Here is a 14,769-nt window from a genome sequence, read left to right as displayed (position 1 = left end):
TAGGTTAGCAGGAAGATGTTAGAGTCTGGTCAACACTGACAATTTTTTTCCTTCTTCATTTTCAAAGCTAGTGGTGGTGGTCAAACCATGTTCCACTGAACTCTAGAGTTCTGTGTAAGGATTATTTTGTGGACAATGGATCCTCTTAAAAATTAAAAAAAAAATTATTGCTCTCACTTTACTATCCTCCCACCCACATTATAATACAATTTTAGCTTCTCTAATTTCATTTCTTGTAATGACATTATTTCTAAATTTTCTTTAAATTTTTTTTTTTATTTATTCATTTTTAGAGAGGAGAGAGAGACAGAGAGAGAGAAGGGGGAGGAGCTGGAAGCATCAACTCCCATATGTGCCTTGACCAGGCAAGCCCAGGGCTTTGAACCGGCAACCTCAGCGTTTCCAGGTTAACGCTTTACCCGCTGCGCCACCACAGGTCAGGCCACTAGATTTTCTTAATGGAGTGGATGTTAGGAGTTTCCAAACTCTTCAGCCACTCTTTTAATGAGAAAATCATGGAAGGCTTATTATTGAGAGATAATCATGAATGCGTGAGGCAAAGATTTTACTTGTTTAATTCTTATCATATAGTATTATTTCTCTTGTTTCCTTGTTTTAAAAATTACAGGGAGAATTTTACTTTTTATCAAAAGGTTCTGTTGGAGACTATCCTAAATCTTTCAGCTATTGGTAGAAAAATAAAACTTTTTACATTTTTATGCAATATTGAGAGGAAAGCCTACATAAAGAATATATAAACGGGTGAATTTATATTCTTTTGTTTTAACCCTCAGAATATCTTTATTCTATGATTAATTAAAAAGCTTCCCCACTAGAATTTGAGAAGGCGTATGAGAGCCAGTCTGGTGCTTTCACAAAAGCATTAATTTTTAAATAAATAAAAGTTTTGCACTATAATTATAGGACAAATGTCAATTTTCATGCAAAAGAACAAACACAATCTTTCCAACAGATTCAAAACTTAGCAAACAAAATGAAAAAAGTAGCAAGTACAATATCATACAACTGAAAACCAGTTTTCCCTCACACAAAAAAGAGCATGACTAAAGAGGCAGGGTGTCAGACTCTGTCCTTCCATCACGCAGGTAAACTATTTTATTTATATTTATTTATATAAAGAGGAGCTGAATAAACAGTTCAACTTCAGCCTATCCCTTGCAGTTTAAGTAACAGGGAGAAAAAGAAATAATGACTAGACTCTGGTGAGATTTCTTATTTTTCTTGAAAAGCAGTTGAAAATTAAATCACAAATCACTAGTTGCCTAAAATATCTTTTAAAAACCTAACTGTAACATAGCTGGCTCTCTGATTTATTTAAGACAACTATTTATAGTCAGTCATTCTTGTTCTTGCAGCAGGGTTCATTTATTTATTTATTTATTTTTGGTTTCCTTTTCTTTATTTTTTTTTTAATTTTAGAAACTTCCTAACGTATTAAATATGCTGATAAAACTAGGAGAAATTTACAAAAGAACAACGGGCCTATAGATACCCAAATTCTATGACCTCTTGTATAAATATGCCTTAGGCAAACTTCAAATACTTTTTAAGTTAAAGAAGGTTAAGCCTGCTCAAGAATTTTATTCAGGCACAAAATTTACATAGTCTACTCTTATATTTCCTGGCTTCTCTTCCTTCTAGATTTCCCTCAATCATAATTCTGTGATTCTCCAACTTGGAAAACATTATCGGGCCACAGTAACATAGTCAGAAGCCGTTGTGAAACACATATCCCTGCGTCCCCCTGCCTAGCACAATACACTGACAGCCCCACATTTCATTGCTTTGAGGTTCCCAGTGCAGGTTCTTATTTTAGGCTACTCTAAGAAATAAGGTTTTTCTTATTTTGAGTAATATCATTATATACCATAGGCTAAAATTTAATGCCCACCTTTGAAACTCTGAAGTTCTTTTTGTGCGTCTCAGGTAAATATCCAATAACTAGTAATTAGTTTGTACTAGGTATTGGAATAAACTTCAAAATGGAGATTCAAACCCTTCCACTGAGATTATGCGATGGCTTTGACAGTGAGGCAAAATGAGATCTTTTCTTTTACCATAATACTGGACCCCCTTCTTCCAAACCTAACCCTGAGCTAGGCTTTCCATTTCATTCTGTTCTAATTATATGCCACCATCTTGCGACCCATTATTTCCCATATGCACAACTTCCCTAGGAGTCCAAAAGAAGGCAAGTTCCAACTCTGTCAGAATGAAGGCTGCCCTTCAACCCACAGAATGAGAACTCGGAGATTACATTGCAATGTAAAAAGATTGGTGTTACTAAAATCATTGCAGCAAAACTTGCAAATGGTTTTGAGTGCTTTGTCAATCTGCAATAATTCTGTTAGCAAGCAACAGAAAACCCAATGGTTTCCATCAATATAATTACAGATGAAGCAGTTACTAGTGTTGGTTCAGCTGTTCATCAATAAAAGGTCCTATTGATCCCATTCTGGCCCATAAACTATGAGAAGTAAGGAACACTGGGAGAGTGACATTTGATCTCCTGTTGTCTATTTGTGGGATATATCAAAAAGAAGGAAGTTGAGAACAATTTTTAGGCAGCCAAACAATAGGATCTTCCATAAAAGCCTATTGTTTCAGAGTGCACTCTGTGCTTGCCTGTATATGACACTTCTTTTTTATTCGACTTTGTATTTATCTGTGTATGTTCTTCCTCTACCATTTAGGGCAATATTTTCATGACTGATTACCAATTTTAAAAATAGACATTTTATTCTCTTTTCCATTAGCCACTAAAAACGTCTCTTTAACTTCAACAAAGATGCTACAATTTTGGTTTCTCTGAGTAGGCAACACATATTGACTAGAAAAGATATTATTTTCATTTAAGTCTAATTATCTTGGCAAACATTACCCAAGACAAAGAAAATATAGCAAAAGTAGCAGGTGATTCCATGGGGATTTGGGAAAAGTCTCATGTTTTATCTTTTACAGGGTATGATTGAGTCTTAGGTAAGGACGTATTTCCAAGAGACCTCATCAACCTTGACTTAGAAAGAAATTCAGCACCAAATATAGCACCTGCATATCAAAAATAAAATTAGTAATCATACCAGTTGATGCAGTGTTTGGAAAAAATAGTCAACCAAAGCAGTATGGATTCAGCCAGAGCCTCTGCGAGCCACAGCCTCATGCCATCCAGACTTCACAATGGCACGAAAATTTAAATGACAACTGCTAAGTCAGGGAGCAGCAAACCCAGGCCAGATTTAAATTTAGTTACACTGCTAGTCTACTGAAAATAACCTTCTCCATAGCAGACTCTCTATAAATTTCAGGTAACTGACTCCTTGTTTTTCTGTTCTGTTCAGGGATAATCGGATACCCAGAGGTTTCAGAATTATCTTCCCTTCTCAGTGCTGTTTCTGGTGCAAATCTACGGAGTCTCCGTGTCCAGCCTTGCAGCACTTGGAAATTAAACAAAGAACCCACGTTATATATTCTTCTTGAAAATTTTCATCATATATGTTCAAAACTTCCTGGATAAGCAAAAGGATTTGAAGGTAAGTAAAGTTTGCAAATAACTCGCTTTTTTGTGTAACTCTTAATTACATCAAAAGTAAATGTCTACTATATTTTAATAAAATATACAAAAGTAAAAGCAGTTATTGAATATAAGAAAAAAGCTAGCTATGTACAGTTCCACAACAACAAAAAAAGAGAAATAAAATACATAGTTTAAAAGTTGTTATGTGTCATGTAAATATATATTCAAGCAAGGCACAGTGGTGATCTTGATATCTGATAATTGGTTTTATGCAAAATAGTATGGCATTCTATTTTGGTCTTCAAATTTAAATGTGCATAAAAGTCACATGGGTGTAGAGGGGCTTAAATGCTGATTCCTGGGCCTATTTCACAGAGAGGTTCAGTAAGTGTGGGATGTGGCCCAGCAATCTGCGTTTTCACTATTACCCGTCCTTCAAATGATCCTGACGAAGGTGGGTCTCAAGCTGTTAATAAAGAATGATTTTTTTTTTCAGTCGGTGATATGGTGTCCTTGGGATATATAGGTGTCCCCCTATAAGTGGGATGGCTGGGTCAAAAGGCAGTTTCATTTCTAATTTTTTGAGAAATCTCCATACTGTTTTCCACAGTGGCTGCACCAGTCTGCATTCCCACCAGCAATGCAGGAGGGTTCCCCTTTCTCCACATCCTCGCCAGCACCTATCATGTGTTGTTTTGTTAATGAGCGCCATTCTGACTGGTGTGAGGAGGTATCTCATTGTGGTTTTAATTTGCATTTCTCTAATGATTAGTGATGTTGAACATTTTTTCATCTGTTTATTGGCCATCTGTATGTCCCCATATCACCAACTGAAAAAAAGAAATGCACTCCCATGTTTATGGCAGCATTGTTCACAATAGTGAAGATCTGGAAACAGCCCAAGTGTCCATCAGTGGACGAGTGGATTAAAAAACTGTGGTACATATATACAATGGAATACTATGGGGCTATGAAAAAGAAGGAAATATTACCTTTTGCAACAATATGGAGGGACCTGGAAACTATTATGTTGAGTGAAATAAGCCGGGCAGAGAAAGAAAAATATCTTATGACCTCACTCATTTGAGGAATCCAAGGAATAATGAGAACTGAGGAACAGAATTGAGACAGAGGAGGGATCAAAGGGACCAGAGGAAAAGAGGACAGAGGGAAAGGAGAAGGTAGGATGGGATAAACCTGAAGGGTAGGGGGGAGGATGCTATAGGGAGGGGGCAAGGGAGATGTTGAGGGGAATATAGGGGAGGGGGAATGCATTCGGTGTGACCCTAGAATCTATGTAAACACAATTAATTAAAAAATATTTATTAAATAAAAGAAATAATGAATTATATTAAATAAGGTTTTATGTTGTGCCTTTCAGTCACAAGAATAAATATGAAAGGAGTGATTTTATCACAGAAGAGCTAAATTAGTGTTATCTTTTTGACCTTCTCAAATTGAACTCTTAATTTTCTTTAATATATCTTCTTAAAGTTCATATCATGAGCTCATTCCAAGGTGTCCTTATTTCTCTTTCAGAGTGACAGTCTTGCCACTGCTCTTTAGCTGTTTCTCTGTTCTGTGTAATATAATTTATGCAGATTATGGTTATTGACCTAATTCTAAGAAATAACTATACAATGAAAATAATAAGTTCTTACCAGGGTTGGCTAAGCATTTCTACATTTTTGAGGATTTTTTTTCTTTTCATTTGGAAACTGAGTCTTAGATTTCAAAAGAACAAATCTGCTTAATGTGTCATTAGCTACTCTTTCCTTGCAAACAAGAACCTATAAAGTATGTGATATATTTATAGCGGGTAACATGTACATTTATTGAGTATCTCTTTTTTGTATTTTTGTTTTCTATTTCTCATATGCAGATCTTAAATTAATGGTGCCTTACAAGTATAATCTAATATTACTTTTACAGTGAAAAGTGGTTTTTAATTAAACTCCTTTGGTTGAATTTCAGGCTGATAGACATTTTCTTCTGTCTCTCTCTCAGTCCTACTGTGCACTTGTTCATATTGTGTAGAATTTTTTGTTCATAAAAATTAAAAGGTAAAAGTAAACCTTTAATCAAAAAGAAGTAAGTTATTATAGTGCCAATTAGCTACACACATATTAGCTATTAGTATTACACAAAGAAATGAATAGAGCCATATTCATAAAATAAGGCAGCACTTTTTCAAGTAATCAAAATTAGAGATTTACATAATTGGATTAACTGTGATACTAAATTTTCAGTTGCAGTTGTTGCCAGAATTGTTCTTAATAGTAAGATTGCCATACCTGATGAGAAAACCCTAAAATATATAATACTCAGGATCATAAAATCTGCAAGTATGTAGTACACAAATATATGATTCAATAAAGTCTTCAAATTAGATTTAAATCAGTATAAGTCTGTATTATTTTAATTTTCAGAAAAACTTAACATAGAAACCCCTGTTCTGCTCTTTCTGATTCTCTTTTTTTTTTTTTTTTTTTTTTTTCACTTTGCAGAGGAGCAAGTAGAGAGAAAGGGGAATTGATTGCTCAAGTGAGTCATGTTCATTATCGTTGGGGTATTTATCTGAAACTGTGGCTCCCTAAAGAAAACTTACTGTGTATGCCCTGGCCAGTTGGCTCAGTGGTCAAGTGTCGGCCTGGCGTGTGGATGTCCCAGGTATGATTCCTGGCCAGGGTACACAAAAGATGTGTCCATCTGCTTATCCACCCTTCCTCCTCTCCTTTCTCTCTATCTCTCTCTGTTTTTCCCTCCCGCAGCCAGAGTTCCACTGGAGCAAAACTGGCCTGGGCACTGAGGATGGCTCCATGGCCTCCACCTCAGGTGCTAGAATGGCTCTGGTTACAATGGAGCAATGCCCCAGATAGGCAGACCATTGCCCCCTAGTGGGCATGCAGGGTGGATACCAGTCGGGAATGAGGGAGTCTGTCTCTCTGCCCCACCCCACTCCCACTTCTCACTTCAGAAAAACACAAAAAAACAACAACAAAAAATAACTTACAGTGTAGTTTCAGGGAACCTGAATGAGGCAGCCTTCATACTCAGGAAGTAAAATATACAACAAAAGAATAAATTACAGAAACTTGATAGAATTGTAGGAGCATAGGAGCATAAAGTTTCAGAACAGAAATGGAACTTGGAGATCTTCTAGTCTGGTCCTCTCGTGTTTCTTCCAAACTTTCCACATAAAAGTTTAACACAACTCAGTTAGGTAGGCTATATGAACAAAGAGAAATTAAATGTTTTTCAATAATGATTTCTTGGATAAGGGAGGTACAAAGAAATTTTTCTACAAGATGAACATTGAAGAAATGAAGAAAGCACCTGAATACCTATATATGTAATTGAATTTAAAATAATTGATTATTTAGTCATCAGTCGATCAACTTCCATGTCATTAATCAAGAAATGAAAACAGAAAATTTAGATGTATTTCAGGCTGGGTCAGCTTTATCTGGAAATTTGATACTGAGGGGGAAATAGAGCTAAAAGTAAAATATAGCTTTTGTACAGTAGAGCCATCTGTGACCATTCAGTAGAGGAGAAAGGAGATTTAAATATGTCAGAATCTCTGGGGAGTATTAGTGTTATTATGAAACAGTATAATAATGATATTTGTGAGATATCCTAAAAGATTAAAATGTGTTTATTCTCAATTTAAGAAACTGGGGAGTGATTAAAATTTATGTAAGAATGGTATGATTACTGATGTGGGGAAATGCTCATAATATATTATAAATGAAAACAAGTTATGAAACCATATGATGATGTGGTCCTAGTTTTATTTTAAGAGCTTCCAGATACAGAGGAAGAAAATACACCAAAACCTTATTAATGATTATGCTCAATTGATTTTTATTACTATTCAGGATTTATAAAACTTTTTCTAAAGTATGTAAAATATGTAATCTTAACATATTTTTTAAGGGCTTGGAAAATATTCACTTATCCAGTTAATTCTCTTTTATAGAACTCTTAGGTAGTTCTGCTAATGGTTATTTAAAATAGCCTTAAAGCAAGGTCTTTTCATCTTATAGTACTAAACTGATTTGAATATGAGAGTGGTACTTCCTATTAGATCAAAATTATATTTAGATGTAATTCTTCATTTGTGGAATACTACAACAGAATAAATTTCTCAAGTTTTGCTCTTAATTAAGCATTGATATTTTCAAATTACTATGATTAATTCCATAGAAATAGTCTTCATTTCTTGTATCAGATAATACCAATGTGCTTTCAAGACTTTTCTCACTCTAACAGTTTGCTCCATTTGGAGGATAATTTTGTATGTTTGGTTACATTAGTGTTAATCTGTCTTTGTTCTTTAAATCCCCAGTGCAACATACGGTTAGTCTCACCATTATTACTACCAGCTGCGGTTGGCCTACGATTTTGTTCATTCTGTCTGAATCCAGAGTAATTAGCTCTTTAGTTTAATGACAATATTTGTTAATGAGTTTTTAGGGCGAAATTCTGTTGTTACAGAGTGGGTGGTGTATTTGAAGACAGACTCTGGCCCTTATGTTTTGAGCATAAACTGTGTAATTTGATTTCAAAATGATGGTTTAGGGAGTTTGGGTAGGAAAACGAACTCTGCATTTACCTGAAGTTTCCCAGTTTCAAGAAACAGTAAATGAAAGTGATAACAAACCCACTGAAAGTTCTCTGATACAGCAATCCTGCATGTGTTATTCCCTACATAGTTGGAATAAGAAATGAAATAATTACCAAGCAGACATTATTAGGTAAATTCTCTAAGTAAATTAGTATATACATTGAGTCCTTATGAAGCAGTGAAACATTTTTGATCATTACATTTTCCAGTTTTAGTGAGATACAATGGACATATAACTTTGTGTATGTTTAAGGTATACAATATGATAACTTGATACACTTATATATTATAAAATTGTCACCACAATAAGGTTAGTTAACATATTCATCACCTCACATAATTAAGAGAGTAGATCTTAAGGATTTTCACCACACTCTCACGCAGAAATGATTGTTATATTTTTGAAGGATTCAGTAAAGTGAAAAGAGTTCTTTCCTGGGGATCACTGGGTTCAAGGTCAGACTCAGTTTCCTGTTAGTGGCCTGACTTTGGGGAGATCTCTTTACTTCTCCCTGGGACTCAGTTTCTTCATCCTAAAATGAGGCATCTGTACCAGGTGATCACAGTGGGCCCTTCAGCTCGGCTGTAACTATAACACTCTAAGTTGCTTTATAAGAGAAATATGAAGAAGGCACAAGGAGGCAAAGAAGATGCCATGACATGAGCTAACTGAATAAACAAAACATGAAGTCTAACAAAAACTACTTTGGAGATATTTTGACCTTAAGAACTTTTCTTCAATTACTTGTTTCTTTCATCCTGGAGAAGAGAAATATTTAGAGGGTTGTATATAGAAGAGACTATAGGATTTTTATATAAAAGAGCTCTATTAGAAGTTTCTGCGGAAACCAATTTTGGCAATCTTAAAAAAAAAGCCACCTAGTAAAAGTTAAGACATCCTATCATGAATTAGGAGATCACAAATTTACCATAATTACAGGAAAAAAAGTGGGTATGAAGGGTTTTATGACTCGCCAAACTGCCTTTCAAGGCATAATAGCTCGAGGCAAATATTCTGAACATAGAGGAACTTGGGAAATGATGTTATCATGAGCCCTTCTTGAGGAAACTATTAGGGGACAGACTTCATCAAACCATCAGCTGACTGTAGAAACTACTGCAAATGAGCTAATTTTGAGCATTGAATGTATTGCACTCTAAAACTAAATCTAAAATATAATGTCGAGCCATGTGACAGAATAGAGCATAAAAGTATAATATCCTATAGCACCAAAGTAGCTAACAAAAGGACACAAAAGAAAGAAATTGGTGCATATATTGAATAGGCTAATTGCTCTATTATCAATATCTAGGAATCAGTGGATATCATTTAAACCTTCAAAATCAAATTACAAAAGTATAAGCATATTTAAGAGTAGAAAACAAAGATACTAAGGAAGGTGATGCTGTTACCTAGCATGAGGTGGAAAAGAATGGTGGATACAGAGAAAAAGATAGGCTTATTTTTTTATCACTTATAATAAGGAAACAATAAATATCCTAAAGAAATAAAAGATCAAGGTTATTATATGAAGTTACAAACTGATAGGTTATTATACAAACTTACAATTTATAAATTAGAAGAAAATGTGCACCCTGTTAAATATTCTTAAAAACCTACATATGTACAAATATTAAGCAAAGCAAACAGCCATATAATGACAGACTTTTCAAACCCTTTAACAGAAAACTTAGAATATTATGACAGAATATCTCTCATATCTTTCATATTGATAAATATAAATAAATCCATCTATTTCTTTAAAAGAAAATATTTTCAGGTTGAATCGCAGTGCAGAACCAAATTCTAAGCAGTACACAAGGATGCAACCAAAACAAAGGTACTTGAAAACTTGAAAATTAAGATGTAGGGCCTGACCAGGCGGTGACACAGTGGATAGAGCATTGGACTGGGATGCAGAGGACCCAGGTTCGAGACCCCAAGCTCTCTAGCTTGAGCGCGGGCTCATCTGCTTTGAGCAAAGCTCACCAGCTTGGACCCAAGGTTGCTGGCTTGAGCAAGGGGTCACTCGGTCTGCTGTAGCCCCATGATCAAGGCACATATGAGAAAGCAATCAATGAACAACTAAGGTGTCGCAACGAAAAACTAATGATTGATGCTTCTCATCTCTCTTCATTCTTGTCTGTCTGTCCCTATCTATCCCTCTCTCTGACTCTCTCTCTGTCTCTGAAAAAAGAAAGGAAAAGAAAATTAAGAGGTAGGGAAGACTGTACCAGGCAAATGCAACCTAAAGAAATTAGGACTTACAGTTATCCCCCCTTATCTGCGAGAAATACATTTAAAAACACCCAGTACATACCTGAAACCATGCAGAGTACTGAACCCTATATATAAATTTTTTTTCTTATACATACATACCTATGATAAAGTTTCATATATAAATGAGGCATGGTAAGATATAGACAGCAATAATAAATAAAATAGAATAACAACAGTATACTATCATAAAAGTTTTATGAATGTGATCTCTTTCTCGCTGATAACTGAGACAGCCACTAAGTGACTAATGAGCAGGTAGCAAATACAGTGTGGATATGCTGGACAAACAAAAGATTCACATCTTGGGCAGGACAGAATGAGACTGCTCAAGGTTTTATGACCCTGCTTAGGACTGGGCACAATTTAAAAGTTATGAATAGTTTTGGACTGAGGTTGACTGCAGGTAACTGAAACTGAAGAAGTGAAACCATGGATAAAGAAACCTGCTATAGAGTATTAATATCGGCCCTGGCAGGTTGGCTCAGCATTGGTCCAGCATGTGGAAGTCCTGGGTTTGATTCCCAGTCAGGGCACACAGGAGAAGCGACCATCTGCTTCTCCATCCCTTCCCCTGTCCCCCTCCACCCTTCTCTTCCCCTGCTGCAAGCATAGTTCCAATGAGTGAGTTGGACCTGAGCACTGAGGGTGGAAAATAGCTCAGTTTCAGAGGAACAGAACAGCGGCCCCAAACTGGGGGGCAGGAGGGGGGGTGCGGGTGGATCCTGGTCAGGCGCATGCAGAGTCTGTCTCTCTGCCTCCCTGCTTCTCATTTGATGAAAGAAAGAAAGAGAGAGAGAAAGAGAGAGAGGGAGGGAGAGAGGGAGGAAGAAAAGAATCTTAATATTATAAAAGATGAAAATTAGGGCCAAAAAGCATGAACTAGGCCACAGGAAACATTATAATGAATCCTATAATACAAAATGAACATAATTATGAATAAATAACATACTTGAAAGCTACCATAGGTGCTTGTTGAGCAAATAAACTTAACTTTTAAAAATATCCCAAGAAATAGGAATAGTCCATATGTTAGGTGCTAAAATAAGTCCAAAAAGTCATCTTTGGTATTTTAAAGCAAAACACTTAAGATGAAATTTACTTTTAAAAGAAAGCATATTTTAATGATAATTTACCTAACAACCAAATATTAAGTACTTGATTAATGCCAATTTTGTAATCAACAAAAAAAGGTGATAAGTTCTTTTCCTTTTTAAAAAGAAAGCAGTCCCACCAGGACTATAAATGTATGCATTAAACAAAAAATGATATTTGAGCAATCTTAACTCTTTCAGACAAAGTAATCTTGGTCAAATCAGACTTATTTGAAGCACAGTGGACTATCTGGACTGCACCCACTCCAACAGGTTTTTGCTGTTGTTGTTGTTTATGGTACTCATAATCTGTATTAGATGATAGACTCTACAATAAATACTGTCTGTAACATTTCCCATATCCACAAATTTAATGGAGTATGTGCTAAATAAAACATATCTGTTAAAATCTTTAATATACATATAAGCATTATTAGTTTTTAATCTCTCCACAAATAACATAATGCCTCTAAGCCAATGAAACAATAAAACTCAGCAATATCTACATGTGTATACATATGTATGTAAACTATCTTATTTCATTTTAGAAGTAAAAGTTTTCAAACATCTTAAAGATTGTATATATCACATGAGCCTATATATATAAAATCATATGCATATATCCCTGTGCCTATATACTGAGAAAGCTGTCCAGAAAGATATTCAGATGACTTTTACCTTTTTTCTCTGAAGTTTTATATATTATAATTAATTAGTAAGAATGTGATTTAAAAAACAACAACAAAGCTATTTAAGTTATTTTAGGAAATAATTCTTTTGAATCCTCAACAGTAATGGGATTGATTAATCACAATCCCCCCCCAACTTTACTTAAAAACATACTGCGTCACATCCCAACAGGTATTCTTAACAGCAGGATATAATTTCAGAGTTTTTGCAGTCAAGAGGTTTCTGCTGAGCAAAAATTCTCGTTCAATTTAGGAATGCAGATTATAATAATTTTCTTATCCTCCTCACAGCAGGTTTCCTGCCTTCGTTTTGTGGAGTCCTGAGTTCAGTATGAAACAACTAGGTAACTTCAGTACCAGGTTAACAATCCTTCAGGCATAGTCCCAATAACTCATGCAAAGCTGCTTAGCTTCCCAAGTGAAATGGAACACAGTGGAATTGCTTTTCTAATGTAATACCTGTTTGTAATAAATGCAAAGTGGCTTATGATGGCAAACTTTGTAGAGCATGAAAAATTATGTGGGGAGGAGCCTATTCTTTCTGACCTAAACTTGTGAAGAAATATCATTATGCCTACATGTGACATTCCTATTAACTGGATAGACATATTCAAAAGTGAAAATTTAATACATTTCCTTTATGATATTATTTCAGCAAAAACATTTAAATGAAGTTATTATACTTTATAGTAGCATTTTTTCCCCTAAATAACACAGTTTTTCTGATTCACATAAATTTTCTCCATTTAATTTTTTTTTTCTCTACTGGGTCTCAATCATGTGGGCCAAAATTTCCTTACTTTGTCTGAAAAAGTAAAGATAGCTCAATTATCACTTTTTGTTTGCTGATATTAGAATAAGCATATCTGTATAAAAGCAAGTTAAATTATGTAATCCACACATTATTATAATGTCGGTCACTAAGATACTGGTCTATCCTTTGAATAAGAAAATTCTAGATGGTAGTTTTATCAAGTTGGTTAAAACTGAATAGATAAGGTCAGAGCCAATAGTTTGCCACCACACAGTGTTCTCTCTTCACACTCCTACTCGGCTAGTTCATTGTGCTCTTCCATTAGCTACTCTTTTTTTCATGAGTAAGGCACGAAAGCATGCCATGACAACTATATTTTAATTGTGCTGACTTTAATGACTGGTTTTTATAACAGAGGTAGCAAATGCCCTGACAAGCCCATTATGAACTATATAAACAATACTGGCTTAGTGTCTGTTTTTTATGCATAGAATTGTGATTTCAGATGAGAATCAGACCTACACCCAGATACATTATAATCCAACACAAACTTCATTTCTGTATTTATTCAACAAGTATTTGGTTAGTAACTACTAAGTGCCAGGCTGTTCTAGGATTTGAGATGCATCAGTGAACAAAACATGTCATTCTTTTGGAACATGCAGACAATAAATAATACTCATAACAAGTAAGTGAATCATGTAGTATCACAAACTATGATAAAGTATGAAAGAAAGAAAACCTAGATTAAAGGTAAGACAAAGAAGAAATGACAGGATAGGATGCAAGGGGGTGGGCTCAGATCTGGTACTTTGTACCAGTTCTTCTGGCAGATGTTTTCTTTTGTCTTTTATGTTCAACTTGTCTGAGAATCAGAATATGTGGATCACACTTGGAGAATGGACCCATTTTTAAATGACTGTTTTGCAGATATTGTTTTTACTGATAAGCCTCCATGCATTGACATTCATACTTGAGATACTGACCTTAGAATTTCCCCCCAAATTAAAGCAATCCACTGCATGTTTTTACTAACTTTTAACATTAGAGTTTTTTGCCTGATATTATTACACTTGGTCTCATTAACAAGTGTTCTCCAAGTAATGCTGTAGAATTTCCAAACAGGTCAAACAATGAGGAATAAGAATTATATTAAATTTAAATGTCCTTATATCTTTTCTGATGGTTTATAATTTATGGAGTAATTTTAAATTATTATAGTATCACTATAACTATATCCTGACAGTGATATTAAGCAATGCCAAATTAGTTCAAAAAGACCCAAAGAATATATTAACTTTCAGAATTAACCTGGATTTTGAAAATATCTCATTATGGACCCTTTAGATACTATTCTTACTTCATCCTCAGAAAAATGAGGACTGAACTCTAAATCTGAGTACATATTCTTAAAAATTAACCTGTAGTAATTTCTAATTTAGTTCATTTGGTGATGCCACTTTGAGAATTGTTTTCACATAAATAACCATGTATATCCCTAACTACCAATAATACTGAATCACAGGCTGTTTGAGCTGGAAGTGATCCCAGAAATTCTAGTCCAACTGTCTTTATTTTACAGCTGTAAAAACTGAGTCCCACAGAGGGTAATTTGTGTGGGTTAGATGGTCTGTGCTAGTCCGGGAAGCTGGTGAGTAGTAAAAGCCAGGACAGGAACGCATTCTTTACACTACCTATCCGTGTTTCTGGTACATCGCTCTACCTGGGATTTTCTAATACTTGTAAATAAATAATACTTTGTTTTGTCCTATCATTGAGAGCTGACCAT

General features: G+C 34.9%; 1 protein-coding gene across 6 annotated transcripts in view; it reads left to right on the top strand.

Moving 5' to 3' along the window:
* Positions 1-14,769, top strand: part of HS3ST5 (heparan sulfate-glucosamine 3-sulfotransferase 5) — a 297,971-nt gene that overhangs the window by 102,103 nt on the left and 181,099 nt on the right. For 5 of the 6 annotated variants that reach the window (XM_066248394.1, XM_066248393.1, XM_066248389.1 and 2 more), the window contains exon 2: positions 3,360-3,551. The gene's annotated coding sequence lies outside the window, so the exon portion shown is untranslated. Of the gene's footprint in view, positions 1-3,359; positions 3,552-6,042; positions 6,080-14,769 lie in introns of all 6 variants that reach the window. The other variant, XM_066248390.1, reaches the window with a different exon arrangement.

The sequence above is a fragment of the Saccopteryx bilineata genome, chromosome 12 (genome assembly GCF_036850765.1).
Source record: "Saccopteryx bilineata isolate mSacBil1 chromosome 12, mSacBil1_pri_phased_curated, whole genome shotgun sequence".
Lineage (NCBI taxonomy): Eukaryota > Metazoa > Chordata > Mammalia > Chiroptera > Emballonuridae > Saccopteryx > Saccopteryx bilineata.
Note: the sequence above shows the minus strand (reverse complement) of the source record. Positions and strands in the feature narration are given on the sequence as shown.